Below are 27,655 nucleotides of genomic sequence, written 5' to 3'. Positions count from 1 at the left end.
CTGTGTATACAACTAGAGATATGAAAAAGTGTGCTGTATATATGTAATAAAAATTGTAATGCATTCCGCTGTCATATATAAGTAAAAAAGAGATATAAAATATTTATGTTTTCATTAATTTAATCTGCTCCTAGGTATCTAGCCTATGAAATAATCTAAAACACACAAAAAAGTCATATTATATGATGATATTGATCATACCACCATTTAAAATTATATAAAAGGAAGAAACAGCCTTTACAATTAACAGAAAATATTTACATTGACCAGAATGAAAAAATTACAAAATTATACCTATGACATACAAATGTGAAATCTAGTAAATAGAAAATATTTGATATGAGCCATTTATAAAAAAAATTACTGTATAAAAACATTAGAAGAAAATGTCTTTTGATTTTAAAATATGATTATGATTTTATAATTTATGATTTTAAAATATAATATTACATTTAAAATATATTAATATGTTAATATAATGGCACCATTTATAACATAATGTAATGAACCTTTGAGTTTCTAGGTAACTCACTGCACTCATTGCAAATATTATATACTCAAAATTACATTGTATATATTATTTTAAAATCATTAATTTATTATTTCTAGCAGAAACATCTAAATACTAACCATGCTAACTGAAGTTAGCTTCTAACAATCACTTATAGTTCTTTTATCTTTCAGTAAATTAATAGAAATAGATTTTATATTTAAAGAACATATTTTGTGATATCTTTGAATTTATTTCATTTTTTATTTCAAATTACAGATAGTGGTATAAATTCTACCTCAAACTTAGTACTCAAATTAAGCATATATGTTTAGTTATATTTTCTTCAGATCTTTTTGTTTTTGTTTGAAAAGAAATAAACCATATCAGGTATATCGAAAGCTTCATCTCTTCTTTTCTTCCTTTTCTCTCTAGAATTAATGACTATCTTATAATCAGGGTTCACTATTTCCATGTATATTTTTAATGCTTTAGACTTTTGTGTGTATTTGAGTATATGCAAATTACATGTGATCAATGTTGTGTTGTATATATTCAGTGTACTATAACATATACACTGTATAAATATTTGATGTATTTTAAAATTATACAAAAATACGTGTATAATTTTATGAGTTTCATATAGACCAGATAGACATGCATAGCTGTATACATTAGCATTATCTGTGTTTTAAGTTTTTACATAAAAAGTTTTTTATTATATATCTCTTTTTATGACTTGTTTACTCAATCATTTTGTCTTGGATATTTTTGTTTACATAAATCTACTTTAAATTTTATATGATATAGGGTGTTTCCCTATATATAAACAGCATTTAATCATTCCTCTACTGAGTGGTTTATTTTTTTGCTGATAAAACCAATGTAATGATGAATATTCTAATAAGCATCTCCATGTACAAAGAAGTAAGGATTTCCCTAGAGTATATTTAGAAAGAAATGTAATTACTGTTCAATTTTATGTCTCTAATTATTAAGATATTACCAAGTTGATCTTCAGAATAGTTGTCCTGGTTCATTATATTCCTATAAATTGTATAAATATTTTAAATACAATATTAATTTTTATTTGCTATATATAATATGTACCGGTTATAGAACACTTGTTTTATACATGTTTGGGTTTTTTTAGGTTTTAATATAACTGCAGGGGTTGATGACAATACAGGATTTATTTATGGAGGAAATCACTTAAATTGTGGCACATGGATGGATAAAATAGGAGAAAGTGACAGATCTAGAAACAGAGGAATCCCAGCCACTTCAAGGTAGTGTTTATTTTAAAGTGCTTTTCTAATTATGCCCTTTTTAAAAATATATGTTTTAAAATATATGTATATATTTTAGTTGTAGGTGGACACAATATCTTTATTTTTATGTCATACAGAGGATCGAACCCAGTGCCTCAGGCATGCTAGGTGAGCGCTCTACAACTTGAGCCACAGCCCCAGCCCCCTAATTATGCCCTTTTAATTTACCATTTTAGTTTTTAAAAACACATACTTGTCGAATCTTTTACTCTATTAATGATGTATTCTTCATAGTAAATCAATAAAAATCTGCCTCTCTTCCTCTTTTCTATTTTCTGACTCATTCTTTTTTTCTCCTTGTCATGCAGATGTGTTCCTTTTGATATATGTTATATAGCAGAGCTGTCTGTTCTTTTTTTTTTTCAGAAATTATCATGGTTTCAGCCACTGCAAGTACTTAAAAATCAAGTCTTGTGATCTATTATCCCAGTGGTTAATATTTCATTGTGCATATCTTTTGTAAATATGAGCAACCATCAGTTGTTCTGTCTTTTATGAAGTCTTTTCACTTCATAAAAAGGGAATCTTTTTTCTTCATAATTCTTTAAACTTTTGTCCCAGAATTTGTCATTTTTTTTTATTTCAGAAGCTATCAACAAATAGCTTCTTGTACTATATTAAGCTGAGAAGCTCTTTTCTTCAAATTTTACCTTCAATAAGAATTATCTAAAACATAATTTTTAAATAGTTGCTACTAGACTGAAGGGTGTAGCTCCCTGGTAGAACACTTCTCTAACTTGGGTGAGGCCTGGTTTCAGTCCCCAGCAAAATTATATATTCCTTATAAAGTTAGGATTTCTTAGTAGATAGTTGCATTTATAATGAAATGGTTATACTATTTATCAGGATTGTTTATTGAATATCTTTTTTAAATAATGCCTAAACAAATCCTACTTATAGAACAAAATTTATTTTTAATTTTAGAGATGGGTCTGCTGTGGAAATTGTGGGCTTGTGTAAATCTACCATTTGTTGTTTGCTGGAATTATCCAAAACAAATTTTTCCTTATCATGAAGTTAGAGTAAAAAGACATAGTAAGCTCTTACTTTTATTTACAAAGAAACTTCTAATACTGTCTGTATTTTTAACTATGTACTCATCATTTGATGCAGTTAGCTAATATTGGAAAACCATAAATTTCAAGAAGAAAGAAAAATCATGAATCTACTCTATGGAAATTTTAGCAAATCTAGTTACTAACCATATTTTTGATAGCAGTTTAAACTGAGGCAAGAAAAACAACATAGTTACTGCCTTATTGTGCTTTTCTTTTATCTTAGTGTGACTGTGAACAGGTTCTATTTTCATGAACAATTTTGAAATCTTTACATCTTTTTTGAGATAATTCTGTCCAATTGAAATATTATTTGAGCCACATAAATAATTTAAAATTTTCTAATTCATTTGTTAAAAGTAAAAAGAAATGGATGAAATTAATTATGTTTTATTTATGATAATGTTTGTGAAATATTATTCAATATGTAGTCAATATAGAACTATTTCTGAACTATTTTATATTTTGGGAAGTACTGAGTTTTTTAAATACAGTTAATGTTTTATATCACATCTCAATTTAGGCTAGCTACATTTTCAAAAAATGGCCAATTTATTTTTCCCTAGTAGATAAAAATTAATAAGTGTACTAAATATGACTTTTTGGCTCTTATTAGAGGTTTTAATTGCTTTAAATGTCTGAAACTGCCATGTCTTTTCATCATTTTCCAGGGAAAGTTGTAACAATCTCATATGAAGAATGGAACAGAAAAATACAGGACAACTTTGAAAAACTGTTTCATGTTTCAGATGATCCTTCTTATTCTAATGAGAAGCATCCAAATCTAGTTCACAAACGTGGCATATACAAAGACAGTTATAGAGCTTCAAGTCTTTGGTGTGACTACCAGCTCAGGCCTAATTTTACCATAGCAATGGTTGTGGTAAGTGATATGTTTGTTACTGTCTAAATTGTAATAGAATTTACTTAATTTTTATTATTTTTTTATTTTTTACTGTTTTCATTGAACTGCAGAAAAGGATATTGCTTACAAGGTAGTTTTATATAGTCTTTTATAATTAAAAAGGTCTGCTTATCACCTTTAACATTTACCAATCAGTATCAAAAAATAGAAAACAATGGAAGATGATCAGTGAAGTGTTTTCCTGATGTATTGTTCACATCCTGAATACACGTAGAAAATGATATTTGTGCAAGACACTGTGCTTGGATTTTGCTGTTTATGCCAAATCCAGCTTCTTCAATGAGCCCCTGACCCACTCAGTTGTCCTGGAAGCTAAAGATGTCTGTATTTTTAATCATCTGTGCCACAACCAGTGCCTCAGCATGCTAGATAGGAAGTTCTGGAGTAGTGAATTACCAGAAATAGCTTAAATTCACATGCTCTTTTATTGATAATTAATAAATTATGTACAGCCAAAGATTCAAGAGTCTCTCCTTTTAAAATTCTGCCTAAACTATGAGGGCAATAAATTAGAGGTTTGTGTTTCTCCATGACTGCCTAGCTGTTTCCATTTTGTCAAAAACATAACTAAACATGGTATAATAAATTGCAGTAGAATGAAAAACACACAGGCACACAGGACAGCTTTGATTCAATGTGCATTTGATTAATCTGTGCAAAATTAATGCAGATCCTCTTCTCCTTCTTCTCTGTATTACAAGTAACTTTATATTGTTCTACATTTTATTATGATCCTAGAAGCAGAAAGTGTTTTCAGATATACCTTAAAGGAAACTCTTGTAAATATTATAAAGAATAAATTACATGAGTTGAAGTGAGTTCTATATTCCTAATAACTATGACAACTTCCTCTTGATCTAATACATTTTTGAAGAATATCCACACATTTTCCTAACTTCTAAGGCCTAGAAGAGTGCTTCCAAGTTAGCCTCATGGAATTAAATCTGGTTAGGCATCTACTCTTAAATTCTGCCCACACTGTATTTTTAAATATATTCATTCTTTTTCAAGATGATGATGTGTATATGTAGGTAAAAGTAATTATTCTGTGATGTGAAAAAGTTGTATATTTACTTATTTATTTATTTCTTAATTTTTGGTTGTTCAAAACATTACATAGTTCTTGATATATCATATTTCACATTTTGATTCAAATGGGTTATGAACTCCCATTTTACCCCGTATTCAGCTTGCAGAATCACATCAGTTACACTTCCATTGATTTACATATTGATATACTCATGTCTGTTGTATTCTGCTGCCTTTCCTATCCTCTACTATCCGTCTCTCCTCCCCTCCCCTCCTCTCTTCTCTCTCTACCCCCACTACTGTAATTCATTCCTTACCCTTGTATTATTTTTCCCTTTCCCCTCACTTCCTCTTGTATGTAATTTTGTATAACCCTGAGGGTCTCCTTTCATTCGTTAGGCCCCTGAGCTGTTTACTACAGAATAAGCATGGAGAGCATTGGAGATCACAGAAGAAAAATTACTTGGTCCCCTTGGCATGAAAACTTTAGATCCAGACTAAGTTGGAATCTAAGTATTAAGAATGTTGTTAATATTATATTTAATCCAAATATATTAACACCAGCTATCAATTTTTCTTATAGATAACATCTCCAAAATTTCATTCAGATTGAGTTTTTAAAAGTGTTATCTGTACTTTCATTACGCATCAGTACTCAGAATGCCTCTGTCTTATTCTGTATTCAATAATCAATTATAGTTTTAGTTTAGAAAACTAATGTCATGAATATTTTCTGATGTGCATTTTACTGGTGGTAAATGATTATTATACATTTTAGAAGTTACAGATATATAAAGAAAAACATAAAATTACTTTAAACCCCTTTATCTAGAAATAAGCATCATTATCATCTGATCTATCTGTGCATTTTTGTACAATTTAGACCATATGGGCATATACATAAGAGAATTGATGGAAAACATTACATGGGGTCAATCCCCAGCACCACAAAAAGAAAAATAATTCATTCCCTTGCTTCCTTTCTTTACCTCAATTCTACTCCTCAAAGGTGGTCATTATTTTTTATATTTTTTCTTCTAATAGTTGTTTCTACATTTCTAAAAAAAAGTATATGCTGCTATTTTATGATATTTTAAGTATTAGGTATTATTCACATATAGTGATGAAAGGTGAGAATTTAATTCTGTTCTCAATATTAGTCTTATCCATCCTTTCTTTGTAATTATACTACTCTTTTTACTTATATCCATAAATGATTTCATTTTTATTTTACAGTTGTGGGTTTATGCTACCATGTATTTCTTGTGCTTTCCAACTTTGTTTTTTTCCTTGAGTTTCTAAAAACCCTTCTGTTTTTCCTTTATGATTTTTTTTAAAACTTGATAGTTGTAATTAACTTGCTTTCTGTATGAATTGATTACAGAATCTCACCTTTGAAGAATTTTCCTACTTTACTATGTACTCATTTTCATCATGAGATGAAAAATTTTGTTTTTTTTCTTAACTACATTCTGAGATTCTCATATTTTCAGAGTAGTTAAGAAGCACTGATCAAAACTAAAACACAAAGTTTATTTTTGTGGCCACATGTATCTTAAAAAAAAACCTTTGTATTTAAATTAAATCAAGTATACATAGCCCTTGTATTTTCTGTTACAATAATTTTGTAATATTGTTTGCTGCATAAATATGTTATAAATTCTACATACTATCAGAATGTATGTTGAATTTTTATTTATAGTGTGATGATATGCCAAATATAATTTTAAAATAATGTCATGGAGAAGTTTCAAAAACAACCTTTATAATCTATAACCAGTAAAACCTTATCTATAATATTTAGTAATTCAATTTATTATATGGCCATATCAATTATTATTCATATATTAGAGACCTTTTGAAATACTTGACTTTAAACCAATGGTTAGTGTCAAGCTCACTCCTGGAAGGCAAGATATGTGAATATTTAATATTTTTTATATTAGTCAGTATTTGTTAATTATTCCTGAAGACATTGCTAAAGTCCTCTGGACTCATTATATTCTTATTTAAGGTTAAATTATGTTTTAATGCTGCTTATTCTATGAATTGGAAGATAACATGATTATTTTTCTTAACATTGCTATTGAAATGTTTTTAATGCTTTCTATGATTTCTGAGCTTCTTTTATTAAACTTAAGTTCCAATCATTTTGCAGTGATATGGTTTACTGTGGAATATATGACAATGCCTTAGACAATGACAACTACAATCTAGCTAAAGGTTTCAATTATCACCGAGGACCTGTAAGAATTTCATTTTTCTCTGAGTTTTCAGTTATTTTTCAAATAGTTGTAGATATTCACAGTTTTTTTTCTTTCCTTTACTTTTAAATTATCTTTTTTTTTCAGGAATGGCTATGGCCTTTTGGATATTTTCTTCATGCAAAGTTATATTTTTCCAAATTGATGGGTCTGGAGTGTAGTGCAAAGACAATGTTTTTGGTTAAAAACGTTGTTTCTCGACATTATGTTCATCTTGAGAGGTAAGTTGTCATTGGCATGTAATGTCTATAACTGGTGTGTCCTCAGTTCATTAGATATTAGGTAAGTTGGGTTTACTTAGGATTCATTTCTCTGTGCTCTAGGTATCGCAATGAAGCTTGAAACCTTTCTTGTTTAACATGGCAGAGTCCATTGTGGAAATTTTACCTTCCCTTCATTACTTTAGGTAGTAAGGTACTTAAAGCTAAAGATTTGATATTGTATGATTTGAACATATGGAATACTCGTTGATTTTCAAAATTTAGCTCGTATTTTTAGAATGTGGTTAGCAAAGAATAATTACAAAAACAAAAATATTTGAATCAGGCCTTTTGAACTAGTTGATATATATATAACAATTTTCAAAAATGTTCCAATTATAGTTAGAATATTGGAATTGGCCTTTTGACTGTTATTTCAAAAACAGTTTCTCACCTCCTCTGTCCTAAATATTAGCAGACTAACAGTGTCAGAATTACATATTTTTCTAAAATGGTAAAAATTTCATCAAATCTATCTTAATTTCTCAAATTCTAGATTATGCCTTCATCTTATTTCTCAGACTAATTATGCATAATTGGCATAAATTGTATCACCTCTCTTTCAAGAACATAAGAGACTTCAATGTATCTGGCAAACATTGCATGAAAACTGGTCTTCATTAGCTTCAATATACTCACAGAAAACCCAACTCTGTCATTGCCCTGTACTGTTTCTGGGGGTTTTGCATTTCTTTTCTCTTTGTTCCCTTTTATCTGTTAAAAGTAAGACTATCTGGCATTCCTGGCTTCATTCTACTTTTACCTGTCATCTCACCACTTCAGACCTGTTATGAGACCTTGTTCCAGTAATTAATTATCTTCTTTGATATTCCACTTTATCTTTCCTACTTAAGCTACAGAGATACCTGTCAGCCCATTCTAAAACAAAACCCCTTCATATAGTTATCAACTCAAACCTGGTCCTGTCTCTCTTACCAGCCCTTGTCCCCTTCAGGAGTAACCTCTTTTTTCTCTCTCCATTTTGACCACCCACTTAGTCATTACCACCTTCATCTGGCTTTCACTCTCACCACTCTGGCAAAGCCACTCAACCAGATCTCTCCTAGTTTCCAGAACCCATGACTTCCCTTCAGTTCTCTACTTTGAGCTGGCTACTGCTTTCCTTTTTTCATGAAAAACCTTATGGTACCATTAGTATTAGGTTTCCCTTGTTTACATGGTAGAACTAATGGTAATAACAACAAATGATATTCATTGACCACTTAACCCTGTTCTAGGCATTATTCTAAATGCATGTGTGTAAAATGACTAATTTAATCCAAACAACTATATAAAATTGCTACTATTATCATCATCATAATCTCCACCACCATCACATATTACTGTTGTTATCCACTTGTCCACTTACTCACTGTGTGACCATGAGGAAGTTGTTTAACTTCTCTAAAGCTTGGTTTTCTCATCTGCATAGAGTGAGTTGGGATCTTTGGAGGTTGAATTGTTTCAAGGACTGATATATTAACATATGTTACATAGACAAGATAATAAGACAGATATGAGCTATCATTAATTATCTTCATTTTATTAACAAAGTTAAGAAGGTGAAGTATCTTGGACAAAGTCAAACAGCAAGTAATCTACTTAAGCTTTTACTAAGATTCAGGCAGTCAGGTCCTCCAGGCTGTGCTCTTAACTGCACTATTAACTCTGTTTACACTTTCTCTGGCTTTTATTTCAAGTACCTAAATGTGATCATTTTCTAAAAATCTAAGGGATTTTGTTTGTTTGCTTATTTCTTATTAATATTTTTGCTCTGCAATACTGATTTCTAAACTCAGGGCCACACACATGTCTGGCAAACACTCTACCAGTGAACTACATCCCCTGCCCAGGCAGGCTTTGAACTTGTGATTTTCCTACCATAGTATCCTAAGTAGCTTGGGATACAGACGTTTACCCTTGTTGCCTCTTGTCCTTTCTAATACAGGTGTTTAGTGCTATACATTTCCCCTAAAGTATCAGTTTATCATATTCCACAAATTCTGATAAGTTGTATACATATTTAGTTGAAGTACTTCCTTTTCTTAAAATTTTTATTTGTTCTTTTTAGGTTTCCTTAGCAGTAGAATGTATTTTGACATATTATACATACATGAATTATAACTTCCCATTCTTGTAGTTGTATATGATGTGGAGTTACACTGGTTGTGTATTCATATATGAACATAGAAAAGAAATGTCTTCTGTCTTTCCTATTTCCACCCTCCTTGCCTTGCCTCATTCCCCTTCATCTAATCCAATGGCTTTCTATTCCCCCAACCCTTATTGTGTGTTAGCTTATCAGAGAGAACATTTGGCCTTTGATTTTTGGGGATTCATTTATTTCACTTAGCATGATAAGTCTCTAGCTCAATCCATTTACCTGGCAAATGCCATCATTTCATTCTTCTTTGTGGTGAGTAATATTCCATGGGTATATATTCCACCTTTTCTTTATCTGTTCATCTGTTGAAGGGCACCTTGGTTAGTTCCATAGCTTCACTATTGTGAATTGAGCTGCTGTAAATATTGGGGTGGCTATATCACTGTAGTATGCTGTTTTTCAGATCCTTTGGGTATATACAGAGGGGTGGGATAACTGGGTCCAATCATGGTTCTATTCCAAGTTTGGTTGAAGTACTTTCTGTTTTCTCCTTTGATTTCATCTTTCACTCATAGGTTACTTAGAAATTTATTATTTAGTTTTCAAATGTTCATGAATTTTCCAGAGCTATTTCTATAATTGTTTTAAAAATTGAGTCCATTGTAGTCAAGGAATATACTCTGTGTGACTCAAATCTTTATAAACTTATTAGTAGTTATGATTCAGAATTTTTTTGTCTAGGTAATTCATCTGTTTTCAGTTGCAAAGAATATATATTCTAAGGCTGAGGATGTGGCTCAAGTGGTAGTGCGCTTGCCTGGCATGCATGTGGCCTGGGTTTGATTCTAAGCACCACATACAAACAAAGATGTTATGTCTGCCGAAAACTAATAAATAAATATTAAAAATATTCTCTCTCTCTTTCTCTCTCTCTCTCTCTCTCAAAAAAAAAAAAATAAAAGAATATATATTATGCAATCCTTCGGTGGTGTGTTGTAGAAATTTCAGTTGGTTCAAGTTGGTTGATGTTCAAATTCCTTAAGGGATTTCCATCTCCTTATTCTATGAATTACTGACAAAGGAGTATTGCAATCTCCTGCTGTACTTGTTTCTGTGTGCTGTTGTATATGTTTTTTCTCCAGGTGTTTTGAAACACTATTATTAAGTATATAAACATTTATGAAATCACCTTCCTTATCACTGATTCTTCTCTGCTCCAAGGTCTACTTTCTTTAATATTAATATAGCACTTCAGATTTCTTTTATTTGTTACAAACATATATTTTTGCATATTTATATTTTCAAACTATCTGTGCCTTCTCTGGCTCTGACATTCCCTGAACAGATGTCCAGAGACATAAATGCCCTTCCCATATTGTCTTACACTCCCTACTAGGCAACCTCTACATGCAAGTGCCTTCCTTATATCACTTGAATTCAGATTACTCTCAACCACCCCCACACCTGTTGTGACCTCCACCTCCTTCCTTATACTTCTTGAGCACTGACATCTTGCTTTGAAGTACTTGTAATCTATCTTAGTCAGCTTTCTCACTGCTGTGACAAAAAAGACCTGAAAAGAACAGCAGAAATAGGAAAAGTTTATTTGCAAGCTCACTGTTTCAGAGGTCTTAGTCAATAGACAGCTGGCTCTATTCCTTGGGGCTCAACTCCATTCCTTAGAACTTGAGGTGAGGCTGAATATCAGGGCAAAAGGGTGTGGTGGAGGAAAATAGTTCAAGACATCACAACAGGAAGCAGAGAAAAAGCTCTACTCCTCAAGGACAAAATATATATCCCAAAGTCACATTCCCAGTGACCTACCTCCTGCAGGTACATCCTCCCTGCCTACAGTTACCAGTTAGTCCCTGTCAGGAGATTAATTCACTGGTTGGGTTAAGGGTGTCATAACCCAACCATTTCACCTTTAAATCTTACATTTTCTCACATGAACTTTTGGAGAACACCTAATCTAAACCATAACACTATCCTTTCCTTCTTTTCTCTTCCTCTCTCTTATTGTAGACACCCCCTTTGTTCTGCCTGCCTAATGAATTTAGGGATGAATTTTTCAGTAAAGGAGACTTCTTTATACTGGTGTGGATATATTTCATGTACTAGTGTCCGCATTTAATTGTGAGCAGCATAGTTTTATAATCTTATAATTTTAGTAATTTTATAACCTCATTTTGTTCCAAAATATCAGTAGAACTTTGTTATGTCCAGAGTTGTCATAACAAAGCACCACAAACTGAGTGACTCCACAGAAGCTATTAAACAACAGGATATTGTCTCAATTTCTGCAGGCAATAATCTGAAATCAAGGCATGGGCAGGGCCATTCTCTCTCTGAAGGCATTAGAGCTGTGACAGCAAACCTTCAGTCTTCACTGGACATTCCTTTTGTGTGCATGTTGGTGTCCAAATTTCTTCTGTATAAAGATGCCAGTCATATTGGATTAGGTCCCACCTTACTCCAGTATAACCTCATCTTAACTAATCATATCTGCTAATAAGTAATCATGAATGTGGAGAATATAATTCAACCACTTACAGATTACCCAACTATCCAACTTTAGAGATTTGGCATTTTGCTCTGAAGTAACTTTAATATTTGGAGTAATTTAAATAATTTTTCTGTATTTTACATTTCTATTTGATAGATTTTTTAAGGAATATAATACCAGGCTAGGGTCATAGCTCAGTGGTAGAATGCTTGTCTAGCACATGTGAGGCACTGGGTTCATTCCTAAGCACTACATAAAAATAAATAAAGGTATGTGTTCATGTACATATACCTTTATTAAAAATAAATATAATACCTAGCTTCTTTGATAATACCTATCAAAAATAACTCATATTCATCTCATGGAATTATTTTCCTATTTTAATTATGAAATATTTCCTATGTACAGAAGAATATTTGTAACACAGTTGAGTTCCAATGAAAAACAAGGAAATTAATATATTCTCACAACCCCACTTAAGATAAAAACATTATGGGCTGGGGTTGTAGTTTAGCTGTAAAGTGCTCACTTAGCATGTTCAAGACCCTAGGTTCAATTTTCAGCACCACATAAAAAAACAAATAGATGTTGTCTATCTACAACCAAAAAAAAAATTTAAAAAAGAAATATTACAGATTTTTGTATTTTTATTTTTTTTGAAATTTGCTTCATATTTTAGGAGGTATTCTGAAACTAAGAATAAATTAGATACAATAATATTTCTGTGTTCTAGAACACATTTTTAAAGCTTTATTAATGCCTGTTAATTCTGTATAAGTAAGGAGTAATTCTAGCTCCTGTATCATAGAGTTACAGTGAGCATTAAATGAGGTAATGTATATAAAATACTAAATATTATAACATAAGTGTATACTATGTAAATTTGTTATTTAGTAAAATGAAAATGGTCAGTTTTCTCAGTGACAATTACTAGTGTTTATTATTTTATTTAGTTTTACAGTTATGTCAAGATCACACATGGGGATGTACCTCAAAAGTAGAGTGCTTGCCTAGCATGTATGAGGCCATAGAGTCAATTCCCAGCACCACACACACACAAAATCACAATACTATCTACATAATTACAACTTGAGTCTTATAATTTATTCTAAAATAATGAAATTAAGCCTCAAAGAATATTCCTATATTGCCTGGAATGATGAGGGTTTAGTGTATTTCTAATAGATAAAAGGATCCTTTGTATTTGAAAGTTATAAATCCTAAGGATGGAATAGGAAAAAATAATTTTAATCTAAATTCTTTATATGGACATCTTTAGGATATTCTGGTTTATTTTGTTACAAGTGATTGTTTCTGTACTAAAAGGCAAAAAAAACCACGAAGTATTAACTATATTGTTAAAATACGTTAGATTATGTCTCATAAAAAATCCTTTCTATTTTTCAGATCCCCTTGGAAAGGACTTCCAGAACTGACCAATGAGAATGGCCAGTACTGTACTTTCATCTGTGAGACACAAGCCTGGTCAATTGATGTTATTCTTGAAACACTTTATGATTTATAGTTTGTTCAGATATATTTAATAAATATACAACTTCATTATGCAATGCAAGATCATAATGCAAATGCCTATGTATACATATTCAAGTTTTTAAAAAAATATTTCATATAATATTGATGCCCAATTAGATAAGATTATAAAAGCATTGATTTATCTTTTTCTTTTTTTAATGTATGAAGATAGCTTTCAGTTTGAATAAGAGAAAAATTATGATTACCAACAGAATTTTCTTTTGAGTTTATTAAGTATTCCTTGAAATCCAGAGTTAGAAAAAGAAAACTTATATAATCTTAATTTTCTACAAAAGTGAAAATGGAAAAGTATCCTTAAATTGTGGTATATATTCAGAAACCATACATACTGAACAGGCTGTGGATAATTAACGTCCTCACCATGTACTATGACCTTTTTTTTTTTTTTTTTTGGTACTGGGGATTGAACTCAAGGGGCACCCAACCACTGAGCCATCCCTATGTTTTGTATTTTATTTAGAGACAGGGTTTCCGGGAGTTGCTTAGCACCTCTCTTTTGCTGAAGCTGGCTTTGAACTTTCAATCCTCCTGCCTCAGCGTCCCGAGCTGCTGGGATTACAGGCATGCACAACTGCACGCGGTCTACGACTGCCTTCTTAATACCTTATTCAATATTTATTCAGAAGTGCTTCATGAATGTAGAATTATCAACATTTCTACCATATATGTTCATAAATGAAACACAGATGTTCAAACTGTGATATTATTTTTTCACTGTTGTATCAATATGTTTTCAAATGTTATGAATGTCAATAGTTTATTAAAGACAACTGACTTGTGCTAATGATGCATAGACTGCGAAAAAAGCAGAGCATTAAGAAATTGATTTTATTAAAAACAGTTTTGTAAAATTAGCCTCAAGTTTCAGTTTCCTGATATATGAGATGACTTACATTTTCAAAATAGAAATTGTTGGATACATGTATGAGAACTTTCAAGAACAAAAAAAATGTTATATTAATTTTTAAAACTTGATAGCTCTCTCTAGTTTCTGTTCAAAAGTTTATTGACAGAGCATAATAAATACTGGTTTCTGTTAATGAAAGCCTACATTGATAAATTCAGTATTGAGAACAACCTATTTTTTTTTTTGGTACTGGGGAATCAAACCCAGGACCTCATACATACTAGGCAAGCACTTTACCACTGAGCCACATTCCCAGGCTGACAACAATCTTAATATGATAAAACTATAGATACAAATTCAGTAGTTATCTTAAATTCAAGAAAATAATTTGAAACATATTCTTATTTAGGATACCTTAAACTTGAAAATGACATAAAAGTGAAAAGGTTTTTAACATTTATAAGAAATTTCATTTTTGAATAGTACTTATTTCCTAGATGGAATTTTTTCTTTACTATTTTTTTTCCCAAGAGTAAATTAATTGTATACTTTTGTTTGGGAGAAATTAGTTGTAAAAATTCTCTCATTACTATTTAATATTATTCAGGGATATGTATGTTTATATATAAAATAATGATGCAGTATTACTTTTCTCAAGAGATCATATACCGAACAAGCTTAACTAATACTGAGAAATGAAAATAAAGATAGGCATTCAAGGCACAACTTCTGAGTACCAAAATCTATAAATGCATCAAATGTCAAATGCCTATGCTGAAAGGCTCATGCAGTTTACTGCAGGATTACCTACCCACCCTTTTGCAAAGCTGACCCTGCTTTAGAAATAGTTTTCACTAGCTTAGTTTTCTGGTACCTAACCTAGAGCAGATTAAGTCCTACAAATTCAAGGAAGCTTGTGATAGTAATCTGACCACTATAAATAAGAATTTCTAGATTTTCCCTTTTTCTTCATTCCCTCCCTTACTCAATATATATATATATATATATATATATATATATATATATATATATATATATATATATAACCTCCTCTAAACTTTGGAGGTAAATGAAATGACCTTAGCCAGGCCTAGAAACCCATACCTGTTATTTCAGCAACTTAGGAGTCTGAGGCAGGAGGATCAGAAGTTCAAGTCTAGCCTAGAAAACTTAGTGAGACCCTGTCTCAAAATAAAAAATGAAAAGGACTAGAGATGTAGCTTAGTGATAGAGCACCACTGGGTTCAATCCCCAGTACTGGGGGTGGGGGAGACTGAACTTCATTGAGAGAACTATTAGTTCATCCAAGGTTTATGTAGCTATGCTGCTCTACCCTAACAATACAGAAAATAAGAAAGGTAACAGAAAACCTGCATAGGTAACTAAAGCAAGAACTGACAGCTGACAGTTAAATGTGACTAAATAAATAACAAGTTTATGGTTTTAAAAAAATAGATATGCTAGTTTATCTACTGTAGGGGAAATACCCATCTTGGTAAATCTTTTTGATATTGCATTCTAATTAGGAGTATTAATGAAGGAACATTGTCATATTATGCATGGTCTGCTTTAAAGTTTAAAGAGGCATGTTGTGAGCTAGCAATGCCGCTCACTTGTAGATTGCTTAGAATTTGCAAGGTCCCTTGGTTAGATCCCCCGCATATCTCTCTCTCTCTCTCTCTCTCTCTCTCTCTCTCTCTCTCTCTCTCTCTCACACACACACACACACACACACACACACACACACACACACAAACATTGGGGAAAAGACAAAGAAGAATAAGGCATGTTCTGCATTTTTCCATCCATGGTAGTTAAAGTAACACTTTTAGACTTTAGAAAAATAAATGCCATTTATTTATGTAGAATACTTCATTCTTGTGCAACACTGGATAAGCTGTTATTATATTAAATTTTGAGAATGGTCTCATCCTTGGTTTTTCATTAATCCAAATCAATCTGAACCTTTCAAAACGAGAATGAAACTTGCCACTTGCACCAGTGTATTATGATATTTTAGTAACTTTTCAAAGGTAATTAAGAAAACATGAGACTTATCATATGTATCAATATTGTAATATGAATTGTAATCCATTCTGATATCAGTTTTATGCTGCTGTATCTAGTGAGCAAATGTCATTTATATCTCTGTGTGCCAAGAAAATAAAATGTTTTCTAAAGGACTGTGTTTTGATTTCATTACATCATTTTCCAATTAACTTGACATTTATTAAGTACTTACTTATTTGGGTGCTTACCTTTTTGATAGGATGTGTGGGGACAAAGAAAGAAGAATTTTAAGATATTTGATAATTTAATTAGTCATGTCAAAATTTGGAGCAAATTGAACTCTTGATGTATAAATAGATCTATTAGCAAATATGCACTCCTATGTCTTCAATACCATGAACTTTTTATTTTTGTTTCAACTTATTAAATGCAAATACTACATGCCAAATAGACATACATACATAGTTTCTGCTGAAGTAACCAATAAAGATTTTGTCACTTTTATTTTACTGAATAATATATATGTGTGTATATGTATAACCTAAATTGATATATTTAACTTTTGCCTTAAGTAGTATTGTTTCATTTTTTTAATGCAGATATATACCTTTATCTTCAGAAAAAAGGTCTTAACCTAAAAATCTAAACCTGTAACTATCAAATGGTTTTAGGTTAACTTATCAAACTTGCTAAGTTTACTTATTCAAATCTTCAATGTTTTGATATAATAAACTCAAGGAATTTGCTTAGTGGTTTATTGTTTTTGTTTTTTCTATTTGTATGGGCCGTTAATTATAAAGCAGTATTGAAATCTTGTCATTTTGGCTGCAATTTTTTTTTGAAAGAGAGAGAGAGACAGAAAGGAAATTTCAATTTTTTTTTTTAAATTTTTGGGGAACGCAACATCTTTGTTTGTATGGGGTGCTGAGGATCGAACTCTGGCCACATGCATGCCAGATGAGTGCACTAACGCTTAAGCCACATCCCTAGCCCCAACATTTTTCCTAATATATTTTTTTCTAATTGCCGCAGTCTGGCTGGGCACAAAATCCCAAGCCACTCACAGCTTTGTAGATTCAAACAGCAATTCTTTATTCCTGAACTCACACCGGCACTCTGGCACTCTACACATGTTCTGGGGAAATCCACATTCTGGGCAAAATCCACACTTCCACTCGGCTCTGTACCCCCCAAAATACTCTCTGAATCCCAGGAAAACTCTAGGGGAACTCAAGGAACCAGCATGCCTGAGGCAGCAGGATATGCCCTATTCCCAGCAGGGTACACCTTAAACCTAGAACCACCCTAAAACAAAGGATCTGGATACTCCCTATTCCCAGCAGGATACACCCTAAACCTGGATCCCCCCTAATCCAGTAGGATCCTCTCTAAACCTGGATCCACCCTGGTCCTTGAGCAGGGTCACCTTTCTCAAACATACATGCAATGTCACTGCAAATGTCCAAGGCAAGTCCATTTCCACAAGTCCTTCCTCTAAGCAACATAGGGTACGTTGGCAAGGACATTGTCATACCTACTTGGCTAATGGCTTTCAGCACCTAATATTTTTGGTTTTGTTATTTTGGCTAGGAGAATTTTTTGTTTAACTCACAAAGGCTTTTAAGTTTCCTTTAATCAAATCTTTAATTTTTACTTATCTCTTCTCTCCCTTCAAATTTTAATCAGACACACACAATTTAATAAACATTCCTTCTATTTTCTTTTGGGCTTATAGGTTTTTTAACAGTTATCTGATATGAGATAAAAATCACTTAGGTTTTTTAAAAATTGTTGCATTCTAAATTCAAGTTAAATATATTTATGGTAATGCATTTTTTCAGTCATTGAATATCTTTAATAGTAGGACCTACATTTAGGGATTACTGTTGAAGTTATCTGCCTGTTGTTTTTGTTTTAATATTTATTAGTATTTTTTTCTTATCACCTTACTTTCTAACCAATTCCCTACTCTTCATTTTTCAGAATTTTCTTATATATTCCCAACTTGGCATTCTTATGTATTTTTCAAATCCAAAAAGTATTAGTCTTTTTCACTAAGTACATTTAATAAGAACTAACATAATTACAATATTTAATGTTATGTAAGAACATAGACTGTTTGGGATTTTTTGTTCGTTTGATCTAGTTTTTTGTTTCTTTGCTTTTTCTTGCTGCAATTCTTCCTAATTTTTATGTTTTGGTTGTTCAAAGCTATTTTAGTTCAACTGATGGCCTATTAGTCAAAATAAGAAATTCAAATACAAGGCTGAAAAGGTACATGTGAAAGTATGTATGAGAATACGTGTATATACATACACATGTAAATACCTATATATGTGTGTGTGTGTGTGTGTGTGTGTGTATATTTTGAACTAGGGAAAGTTTTAATGTAAGTCATATGAATACACTTATTAAATTTGGTGATGAATGTATATATAGGAATATATAATAATATATATGCAAACATACCATTGATAACTGTTATGACAAAATACACAGAATATTTATATTACAATATATGGTCTTATGTAAAATGAAGTTTAGGTTTAGGATAAATTGTATCTAGGAATATATAATGATGTATATACTATTTGTATATACATTGGTAATTGAACATAGAACTCAAATATACTGAATATCTATATGATTATAAATGCTGACATGTATAATTAGATTTAGGTATAGTGGAAAGATTTAGTACTAAAGTTTGTGTTGAGTTAAGGTAGAGGGTTGGGGAATGAATCTGTATATTGAGAAACATCAATATTCTTTAGAATGTATGCTTGAAATTATGTATCAAATCGTATATAAACATGTTTTGAAATAGGAAATTGTTTTATGTGATGCTTATGAATACACTGCAAAAATCCACTATATAGGAGTCTTCACATACTCTCTGAGTTGTTGTATTCCATCTAAGTAAGACCTTGTGGAGAAGCTGCCTGTCTGCTTTCTTGGTTTCATGCCACAGAGCAGCCAGAAAGAGGACCACCTCTATTCTGCCATCTTGGATCTGCCCAAATAATTTTATTAGAGAGAACTGAGAAGACCCTTCTAAACAGATGGTGATAATAGAAGGATTATGCACCTGATAAATCTCTAAGGACCTATAAATTGAGAATGTGTAGCACATCTGACCCCTGTAGTTACAGTAAGGGATAGCCCCTTCTACCTTGCTTAGAAAAAGATAACACCCTCCAGATGTCAATAGACTCTATATGTGTAGGTTTGGGTGCCCCATGGACAACAGGGAATTCACAGACTTTCAAAATCATGTAAAGTTCCCCTAAAATAGAATGTGCTATGCAGTTACTTAACTCCCCATCTCATGGTATCCCCAACCCTGGAGGTTTTATTTATTGCTCCTTGTGAATAGACACCAATAACTTTTTTGTTCTTTCCATGTCTGGAGCCTCTAGAGCATGTTCTCTCTAGGGACGTCAACTACAGTTCACAATATAGAGCTAATATTAATACTTTGCCTCTTGGACCCCCACCAACCTCTGTACTCAAGAGGATGGCTTCAGGAAACAGTTTTGTCTCAGCACTTGCCATCTAAGCATCCTAGACATACACAGGAAAGTTGACATCTCCTTCAGATAGCTGATGTCTGTCTTTGTGCCCGGTCACTATATGGTTTCACTGACAGGTGGGAATATCAAAATGGATGTTCTCAAAGTGCTTAGAAGAGGGAGAACTTGGATCAGTACTGGACCCTCTTTCTCTTTCAGTTCCCCACCCAGGAGGCCTGTCTCCATGGACTCTTGAATGGAGAGGTGAGCCCCAACATGCGAGAGGTGTAAGCCTCACATGCACACATGGAGTCAAGAGCCCAAAGGAAAACTTGTCTTGGAATGCAACTGGATCCACACTTTGATGGTGACAGCAAAGTCAGCCTGAGCCTTTCCTGCACCAACTAGAGCTTTATGATAAATACTAATTCTGTAAAATAATGGATGCTCTTCCAAGGTAGGGAAGGAAACGGAAGAGGAAGCCCTAATCCAATTGTTGGTTGTCAGGGTGTTTAGGCCTCTCCATGTTCTTTTAGGGTCAGACTGAAATCTGAGATTCTCCAATATGATGAGGTGAGCAGGATTGAGATTAGTATCAGAACTACTCTCAGGTCCTTGACTGTCCTTGGCCATGTGGATTTTGTAAGTATTTACATCTCAATCACCTTATTTCAGAGACCTGATAAATAATATCTACATTTATACATGTGTGGTATCATTAATTAAATAATTTTCATAGTGATAATTCAATAAACAAATTGTCCAATTAAAGCGTTCACTATGTAATATCATGTCGTTTGGTCTTTCTGACAATATAAAACAAAATGATGTCTAGGAATTTTTTTCATCTGATATAGAACATTTTTTCAGTAACAGTGTATAAATCCTAGGTCCACAACTCTGCATCATGACATATCCAGCTCCTTTTTCTCCCTTCCCACTCTCTTTGAAATAAAGTGCAACCTCAAAAAGAAAGTGCACAAATTGGTCTCCCTGATGATTCCATATTCAGACCATCCTCTCAATCTGTCTCCATGGCCATGTATTCAGTGTCCTTCTCAACCAGGGTCTACTTTGCTCAGATGTGAAAACTGAGCTTTCAGCCCTGCAAAGCTACTTCATCTGGATCATGATCAACTTACTTTCTGGTGCTCAATTCAGGTGGCACCCTCATCTGAGATATGAGACCCTCAGTGCAGAAGGAGGCAAGGGTCATGACAGATAAGGAGCACCTTCCTTGCACAAAGACAGCTGTATTGAAAGAGCTCAGTAAGCTTCATGGGTGCATTGTTTTTGACACACATAAGATAACATATACTGATGAACACCTTTTTTTCCCACTGGCCTTCTACTTCTCCATGGGTTCCCACAATCTCTGTCAAGACTCATCCCATGGCTCAGTTTTTGGTCCCCTTCACAACTCCCACAAATACCAGAGCATGAAACAAGCTCTAGTAAAGATTATGTAAGAATAGTTTGAAACGTCTGTTTAATACCACATACCTTCACACTAATTTCTTATTGTTATCAAATAGGGCATCTGCTTTTCATGACACCTCTCTGTCATTCTTCTCATATTTCTAAAGATTTTTGATTTTCACATGACTGTAATAATAATTATAAATTGTCTCTCCTGTATTCCTATATAACATCTTTGTTCAGACAAATATCAATACCTACATGATACCTATATAAGGTTTATTATATATAATGGGTATGTATGAAGCATATCATTCTTATGCAAGTTTTGTGAAATTCATAGGTTTTCTCTTCTTTTCATTAATAGTGGTCTCCTCCTACTTTGATCTTGCTTGATTATTTATTTTCTTTTTCCTGCCCATAGTGCAACTATACCAAGTATGATTTCCTTGTCTTTGCCTTATAAACCTGGGGGCTTTTGTTTTTTAACAATCCTATTTTACTTGATTTTTTTTTATAAAATCAGAGAAACTTTACCTCCCAGCAAGCTTTTCATCACTGGATATGTAAAAAGGAACAATAAAAATAGAAATATCCAACACTTTCTAGACTTTATTTCTGAACTCCCTTGTCCAAGACTGCTCTCTTGATTTGATGAATTTCTTATGTGGAAGAGTTTATTATAGTGAGGTCATAGATAATGAATTCTGTTTGTAAAGGAAACAAAAGGAGACAGATTCAAGGTGCAAAGGCAGAATGACAGAATGCCCCTTGTAAAAGCTGCCAGCTTTATTAATATTAATAGATTACATTGGGTCACTGGCATCAGTTCATTATTTTTTGTTGTGTCATTAGGCAGGTTACAGAGTTAGCAGCTTATTTATGCAGCTTATTCCTCAGTTACATACTGTAGTTGCTTTGTGCAATGTTAGGAGCTTTGTGTAACTCTCAAGAAAGTCTGTTGTTTAAAGTTACTGTTATGTAGACAGGTTCAGGTGCAGCAGAGCTTGGTGAAATGTTGCAGCTGTCTAACAAGAGACTTTCTTTATTCCCAGGAGCCTGAGATCAAGGTCGAGGCAAATAGGACTCTAATACAGAGCCTCCTAATGCTGGATATTTGTATAGCAGTCAGGAATTTCTTATCTGCCAGGCATTCTGTGTCTTGGCACAGGAACTTCCTTAGCCACCAAGCATGGCACAATCATGAAGCTGTCAGAGACCCCAATCCCAAACACAGAATCCTTACACCTCTTGTCTCTGGTTTTCTTTTCAAAACTGCACTTAGATGCTTGTCTTGGAAAGAAGAACTCTCCCAACCTGGGATGTGATGCTCTTGAAGGTTCAGCTGCTAACAAACATGGGTCTCAAGTACATGGCCTCATTAATGCCACAACTGTCCTGTGACAGAAGATTATCAAAATAAAGCTATGGTTTAGCAAATGGAGAATAGCATGCAAATTCCCTGGCCTTCAAGCTTTGGGTACAGAGGTGATTATATATGTGGATCTGGGATGCACTTACTCTTTTTAACTCTTTAAGATTATAATTCCCTCTCATGCTGTGTCTTCTCTTCACCATTTTTTATAACAGCTGATGGAGATTCCTTCTTGTCTTACCTCTATCTTCCTTGAGTTACTGCCCTGCCATCCTCTATAATATGCATCTCTTCTTTGCATTGGGGTCTCTGTCACCACAAGACAACAGCTCAGTCAGATTGGGGTCCTATACCTATGAAGAGCATGTTCTAAATACGTGCTATCCTCTCTCTGAAATCATACACTTCCTAGGCTTTCTTGGTCTTCTTTCATTGACTCCACTGCCTCTTTCTTCTGAGAGTGTGGCCTTCATAAGTCACTGGCACATGGCTCCTTCTCTTGGGCCTGCCTTGAGAAAAAAGACTGAGTCAACCCTGGAGTGTTCTCTTGGACATGCAAATGAAAAGTGTTATAACTGATGAGAAAGAGCCCTGACTACAAACACTAAATTGCAAACTGGGCTCCAGGTGGTAGAAACATACTGGCCTGAGGCACAAAGCACATTTGTCTTCAGCACCACTTGCACAGCCCTGTGCAACTGCACATGGGTTCTTCAGTACTCAGTGTCTGAAGATCATGGATTTATTTCAGCTGACATTAACTAGAGAACATTAGGAAACACTGTAAATGGATATCAGTCTAATAAACATACCCCAGAGTGGTGCTTCATACACCTCAGATCCTGAGTTCCTTAGCGTCTGTATTCTCCCTTTTTATTCCTGTTTCCACATTTACATGTCAAGTTAAGAGTATAAAATTCAACTTTATTGAAATTGAAGTCTGAGAATATCAGAGCGCATGTTTATTGACTAACTTCATAAAAGTTAATTGGGGGACCAGCTCTATCAAAACCTAATATAAAGGTGGGCATGGTGGTGCATGCCTGTAATCCCAGCAGCTCAGGAGACTGAGGCAGTAGGATCTTGAGTTCAAAGCCAGCCTCAGCTACAGCGAGGCACCAAGCAATTCATTGTGACCCTTTCTGTAAATAAAACACAAAATAGGGCTGGGGATGTGGCTCAGTGGTTGAGTGTCTCTAAATTAAAACCCCAGTACCAAAAATGGAGGGGGATTTATGTGCAATTTGGAGATAAAAATGTCCACCTATAATGCCAAATGGGAAAGATCCAGTCATGAGGGAGTTGGGGAGATGATGGGAGTTAGGGATACATTCACTACATCTAAATGATGCCACCATGCAACAGATACCTGGGGAGATGTTCTTTAAGATAAATGTGAGAGCACACCTGAGATTCTCATGTAAATGGTCAGGAATATAATTTGGGTATCAGCATTTTCAAAAGCTCTCAGATAATTTTATCAAGGAGAAGGAGCACGGGGTACAATATGATCTCAGATTACCAACATGAAAACACTTCGAACATGTGGTTTACTGCATGGAAAAGACTGAGCATCTATTAACCATTAAGAAAAAGTTAATTTGCCTCTCATGATGACTTGTTTTATGTCATAGAAAAAAATTCAAAGGAAAACATGAAGATTTATTCCTTAAACCTGCAGCCTCTCTGTTGAACCATCTGTGTACAACTTTTTAGAATACAAGATAAAATAATAATAGCTTCATTGAAACTCAGTGCACATAAAGCAATACCTCCTACCATTACAAATAATCAAAATGAGTATTTCCTTTTTAATTTTTTAAACAAAACTGCAGTTTATATCCAACCACATGAACTCACAGCCTTTTAATAAAATCAAAACCACAACTGTGAGTTTTACATGAGGTCCATTACTTTAATTAGGTAAAATCCCACAATATATCTCTTCAGTCTCATTCCCATGAAGACTACAGAATGGTAAATCACCATGGAAATGCAGAAAATGATGGTTATTTAGACTGTATTCTGTCATTCTTGATACTAGTATGAAATACTGTCAAGAAATCTTTCTCAAAGGAGAACTTGGGGAAGGAAAAAGAGGCACGAGAATACAGTAATACAAAATGTCATTCTTTTACCTGAGGTGTCCAGACAGAATGTCCTCAAAATAGTTCACCTTCTGACAGGGTGCAGGCTCACCTGCAGGAAACTAGAGAAAAGGATTTGGGCTGTGGTTGCTCTCCCTTGGCTCATGGCACTGTGAATGACTTCTTTTTCTTTTCTCTCCTGATCTGCTTTGGAAGAACTGCTAATGTTTCCCATGGATTCTTCTGTGTGTCTAACCAAGGGGACCCAACAGTCCAGGTGCCTGGGATGCCTCCAGATTGCAGCCTTCCTCTCCCTCCCTGTATATTTATGGAAAGGGCCTGAGGCCTACACTTTGGATCCAGGCTTCTTAAGAAAGGTGATGTGGATTTACTTAAAGCTCTACTTCTGTGGCATCACTATTTCCTCATTTGTAAAATGTGGTAGTGGTATTGGATGTTGTCCATGGTTCCTGCTGGCTCACCCTTCTAGAATTGGTCCCACCCACCCCCCATTGCTCTTAGAGCCTGGGGCACAGAGTTTTAAGTGTGTGCACTTTTACTCTTACTCTGCATCAGTTTATGTCTAAACATGCAATACTGGTGTTGAGTCTTCTTCTCTTGGAGGTGGTAAAAGCCCTCAGTTTAGTTAGATAAAGAGATACAGGAGGAAGGTGGTTGGTATCACTGCTGATGGGTACGACAGAGCAGGTGTCCAATGTCCTGCAGAAAAATAAATTCAACAAAAGCATGCAAGACTTATAAGAAGAAAGTTTAAGCTACTAATATGTGATCTCAAATACTATACAAAGACATGTCATGTTCCTTGTGGGAAGATTAATAAATAGCCAACATTTTATGGTTATATGTACAAACCACACAAGTCTAAATGGAATTACTTTGAATTTGAATTACTGTTGGTTTACTTTATTAAGACACAGGAAACGAGTATTGTGGAAGAGTATGCCATAGAAGATTATTTTAAATGCATATTAAATTAAGCAAAATAATGTGTCATTGATGAAAAAAATATTAAATAAGGCATTACAAAGGTATAAATATTCCAGCTTGAAATTGAAATGTATATGGGGACCCAAAATATGATAAATTTGGTGTTTTAACTCAGTGGGGAAAAGAAAGGATTATATAATAATCATGAAAACTGGATATCTTTTTGGAGAAACATTAAATTCTTTCCAACTAGATTCATTTTCCTCATATTCAAAAACACTGAGCATCAAACATTCTATTAATTTCCAGATTAAAAAAGAAAATCATGTGCCCCAAAAAGATTAAAAAATGAAAATATAACAAAATTGACTTCACCAGCCACACTAAATTTCAAAAAAAGGTAAAGACTTTAAATTCCTTATATATCTGATAGAAAATAATGTTCAGTTCTGAGTTCTCAGTGAAAATATCTATTAAGCCCTAATCTCCTAGGATGCTGGGTTGAACAATTCCATGTAGAAATGCTAATAAATCTATGACCATTGTCTCTACCCAGGAAATGCCAAACGTACTCCATTTATCATGGCAAGGGTCTGCATAGTTGTGTGGAAGATGAAGATACAACCCTACATCTCTGGGAATCTGCTGCTCACCCTTTGCATGGTTTTCCTCATCATACTGGCCATAGAGGTGAACCAGCTTCATGGATGTCTGGCAGATGTTTTCTCTCCAGGGAAGGACTAGTGCCTGTTCTCTACTGGAAAAAGCACCAGGTCAGTGAGTGCAGTTGCATTGCTATGTCCCCTGTGTGTCCATCCTTAGAAAGCTTCAGGACTCAGAAGTGATCACAAGTTCTGCCCTCTGTTTCCCACATCATGTCACACCTATCTGAGGACAGGGCCATGTGCATACAAGGAGTTATCTGCTTTTAGAGGAAACACTGTGAGCATTGTGGGTGTTATGTTCTGGGCATGTCCCTTAATAGAAAATAAATGAATCCCTTTAACCTTTTCCACATCTTTTTGTTTTGTTTTGTTTGATTGTTTGTTTGTTTGTTTGGAGTATTGAAATATGTGTTACAGGGTGGAGTTACTTCTATTTTTGGGATAGATTCCAAATCATGCAATGGGTAAAAAAAAATATATATTTTCAGATATTTGAATGTTTTTAAAAGCTTTATAATACAGTGAGGCTTTATTTTGTTTCACAAGATAATAATTTATAGATATACTGGTCATGCGTATTAATGATTTTAAACTTTGTGAGAAGAATAATCAAAACTCTCTGAAATGCTTCAAATCATATGTTGCATGATCCAATTTACATTTTTGGAAGACCTGTCCTTCACAAGTGAAGCAATAATGACTTAGGAGGTCAGGAATTACAGGACTTAGATGAGATGAAGGTGTTGGCATTATAGGTAGAATCACAAGATTACTCAGAGGTAGAGTTCATGAGATTTTTGGATTAAAATGAATATGGATAACAATGGGAAGAAACTGTCAAGAGCATGTCCAAAGTTTCCAACTACAAGGGGTTAGACTGGAAAGACATTTTCTAATGCAGCAACACTGGAAGAGTTTAGAGGAATAGATAAAAGAGTTTGCTTTTGGACATGGTCACAGTATTGGGACTAGCCTGGAGTGCATTTGGAGGACATTATGGTCATGGATCTGGAATTTCATGAACAAGAATCACAGACCTTCTCTCCCAGGGAGCCTGGAACATTATAAGGATAAGATACATCTGGCACATAATCCACTTAAAAGTACAAAAGAGACTTCAGGGAATGAGGATGCCGGATAAAACTTCTGGATGTTTTGGATATATTACACATATTTACATTGAAAATGTTTTCTATTTATTGATCATTTAAATTTAATTGTGTATCTTCTATTTTATTTGCTAAATCTGACAATCCAGAGAATATACATATGTT

At 33.5% G+C, this 27,655-nt stretch overlaps 1 pseudogene; it reads right to left on the bottom strand.

Annotated features, from left to right (window-relative positions):
- The window catches only part of LOC101956712 (protein FAM50A pseudogene), a 58,523-nt pseudogene that overhangs the window by 25,710 nt on the left and 5,158 nt on the right, over positions 1 to 27,655 (bottom strand).

Source organism: Ictidomys tridecemlineatus, chromosome 11 (assembly GCF_052094955.1).
Source record: "Ictidomys tridecemlineatus isolate mIctTri1 chromosome 11, mIctTri1.hap1, whole genome shotgun sequence".
Lineage (NCBI taxonomy): Eukaryota > Metazoa > Chordata > Mammalia > Rodentia > Sciuridae > Ictidomys > Ictidomys tridecemlineatus.
The sequence above is the reverse complement of the archived record's forward strand: the minus strand, read 5'-3'. Positions and strand labels throughout refer to the sequence as shown.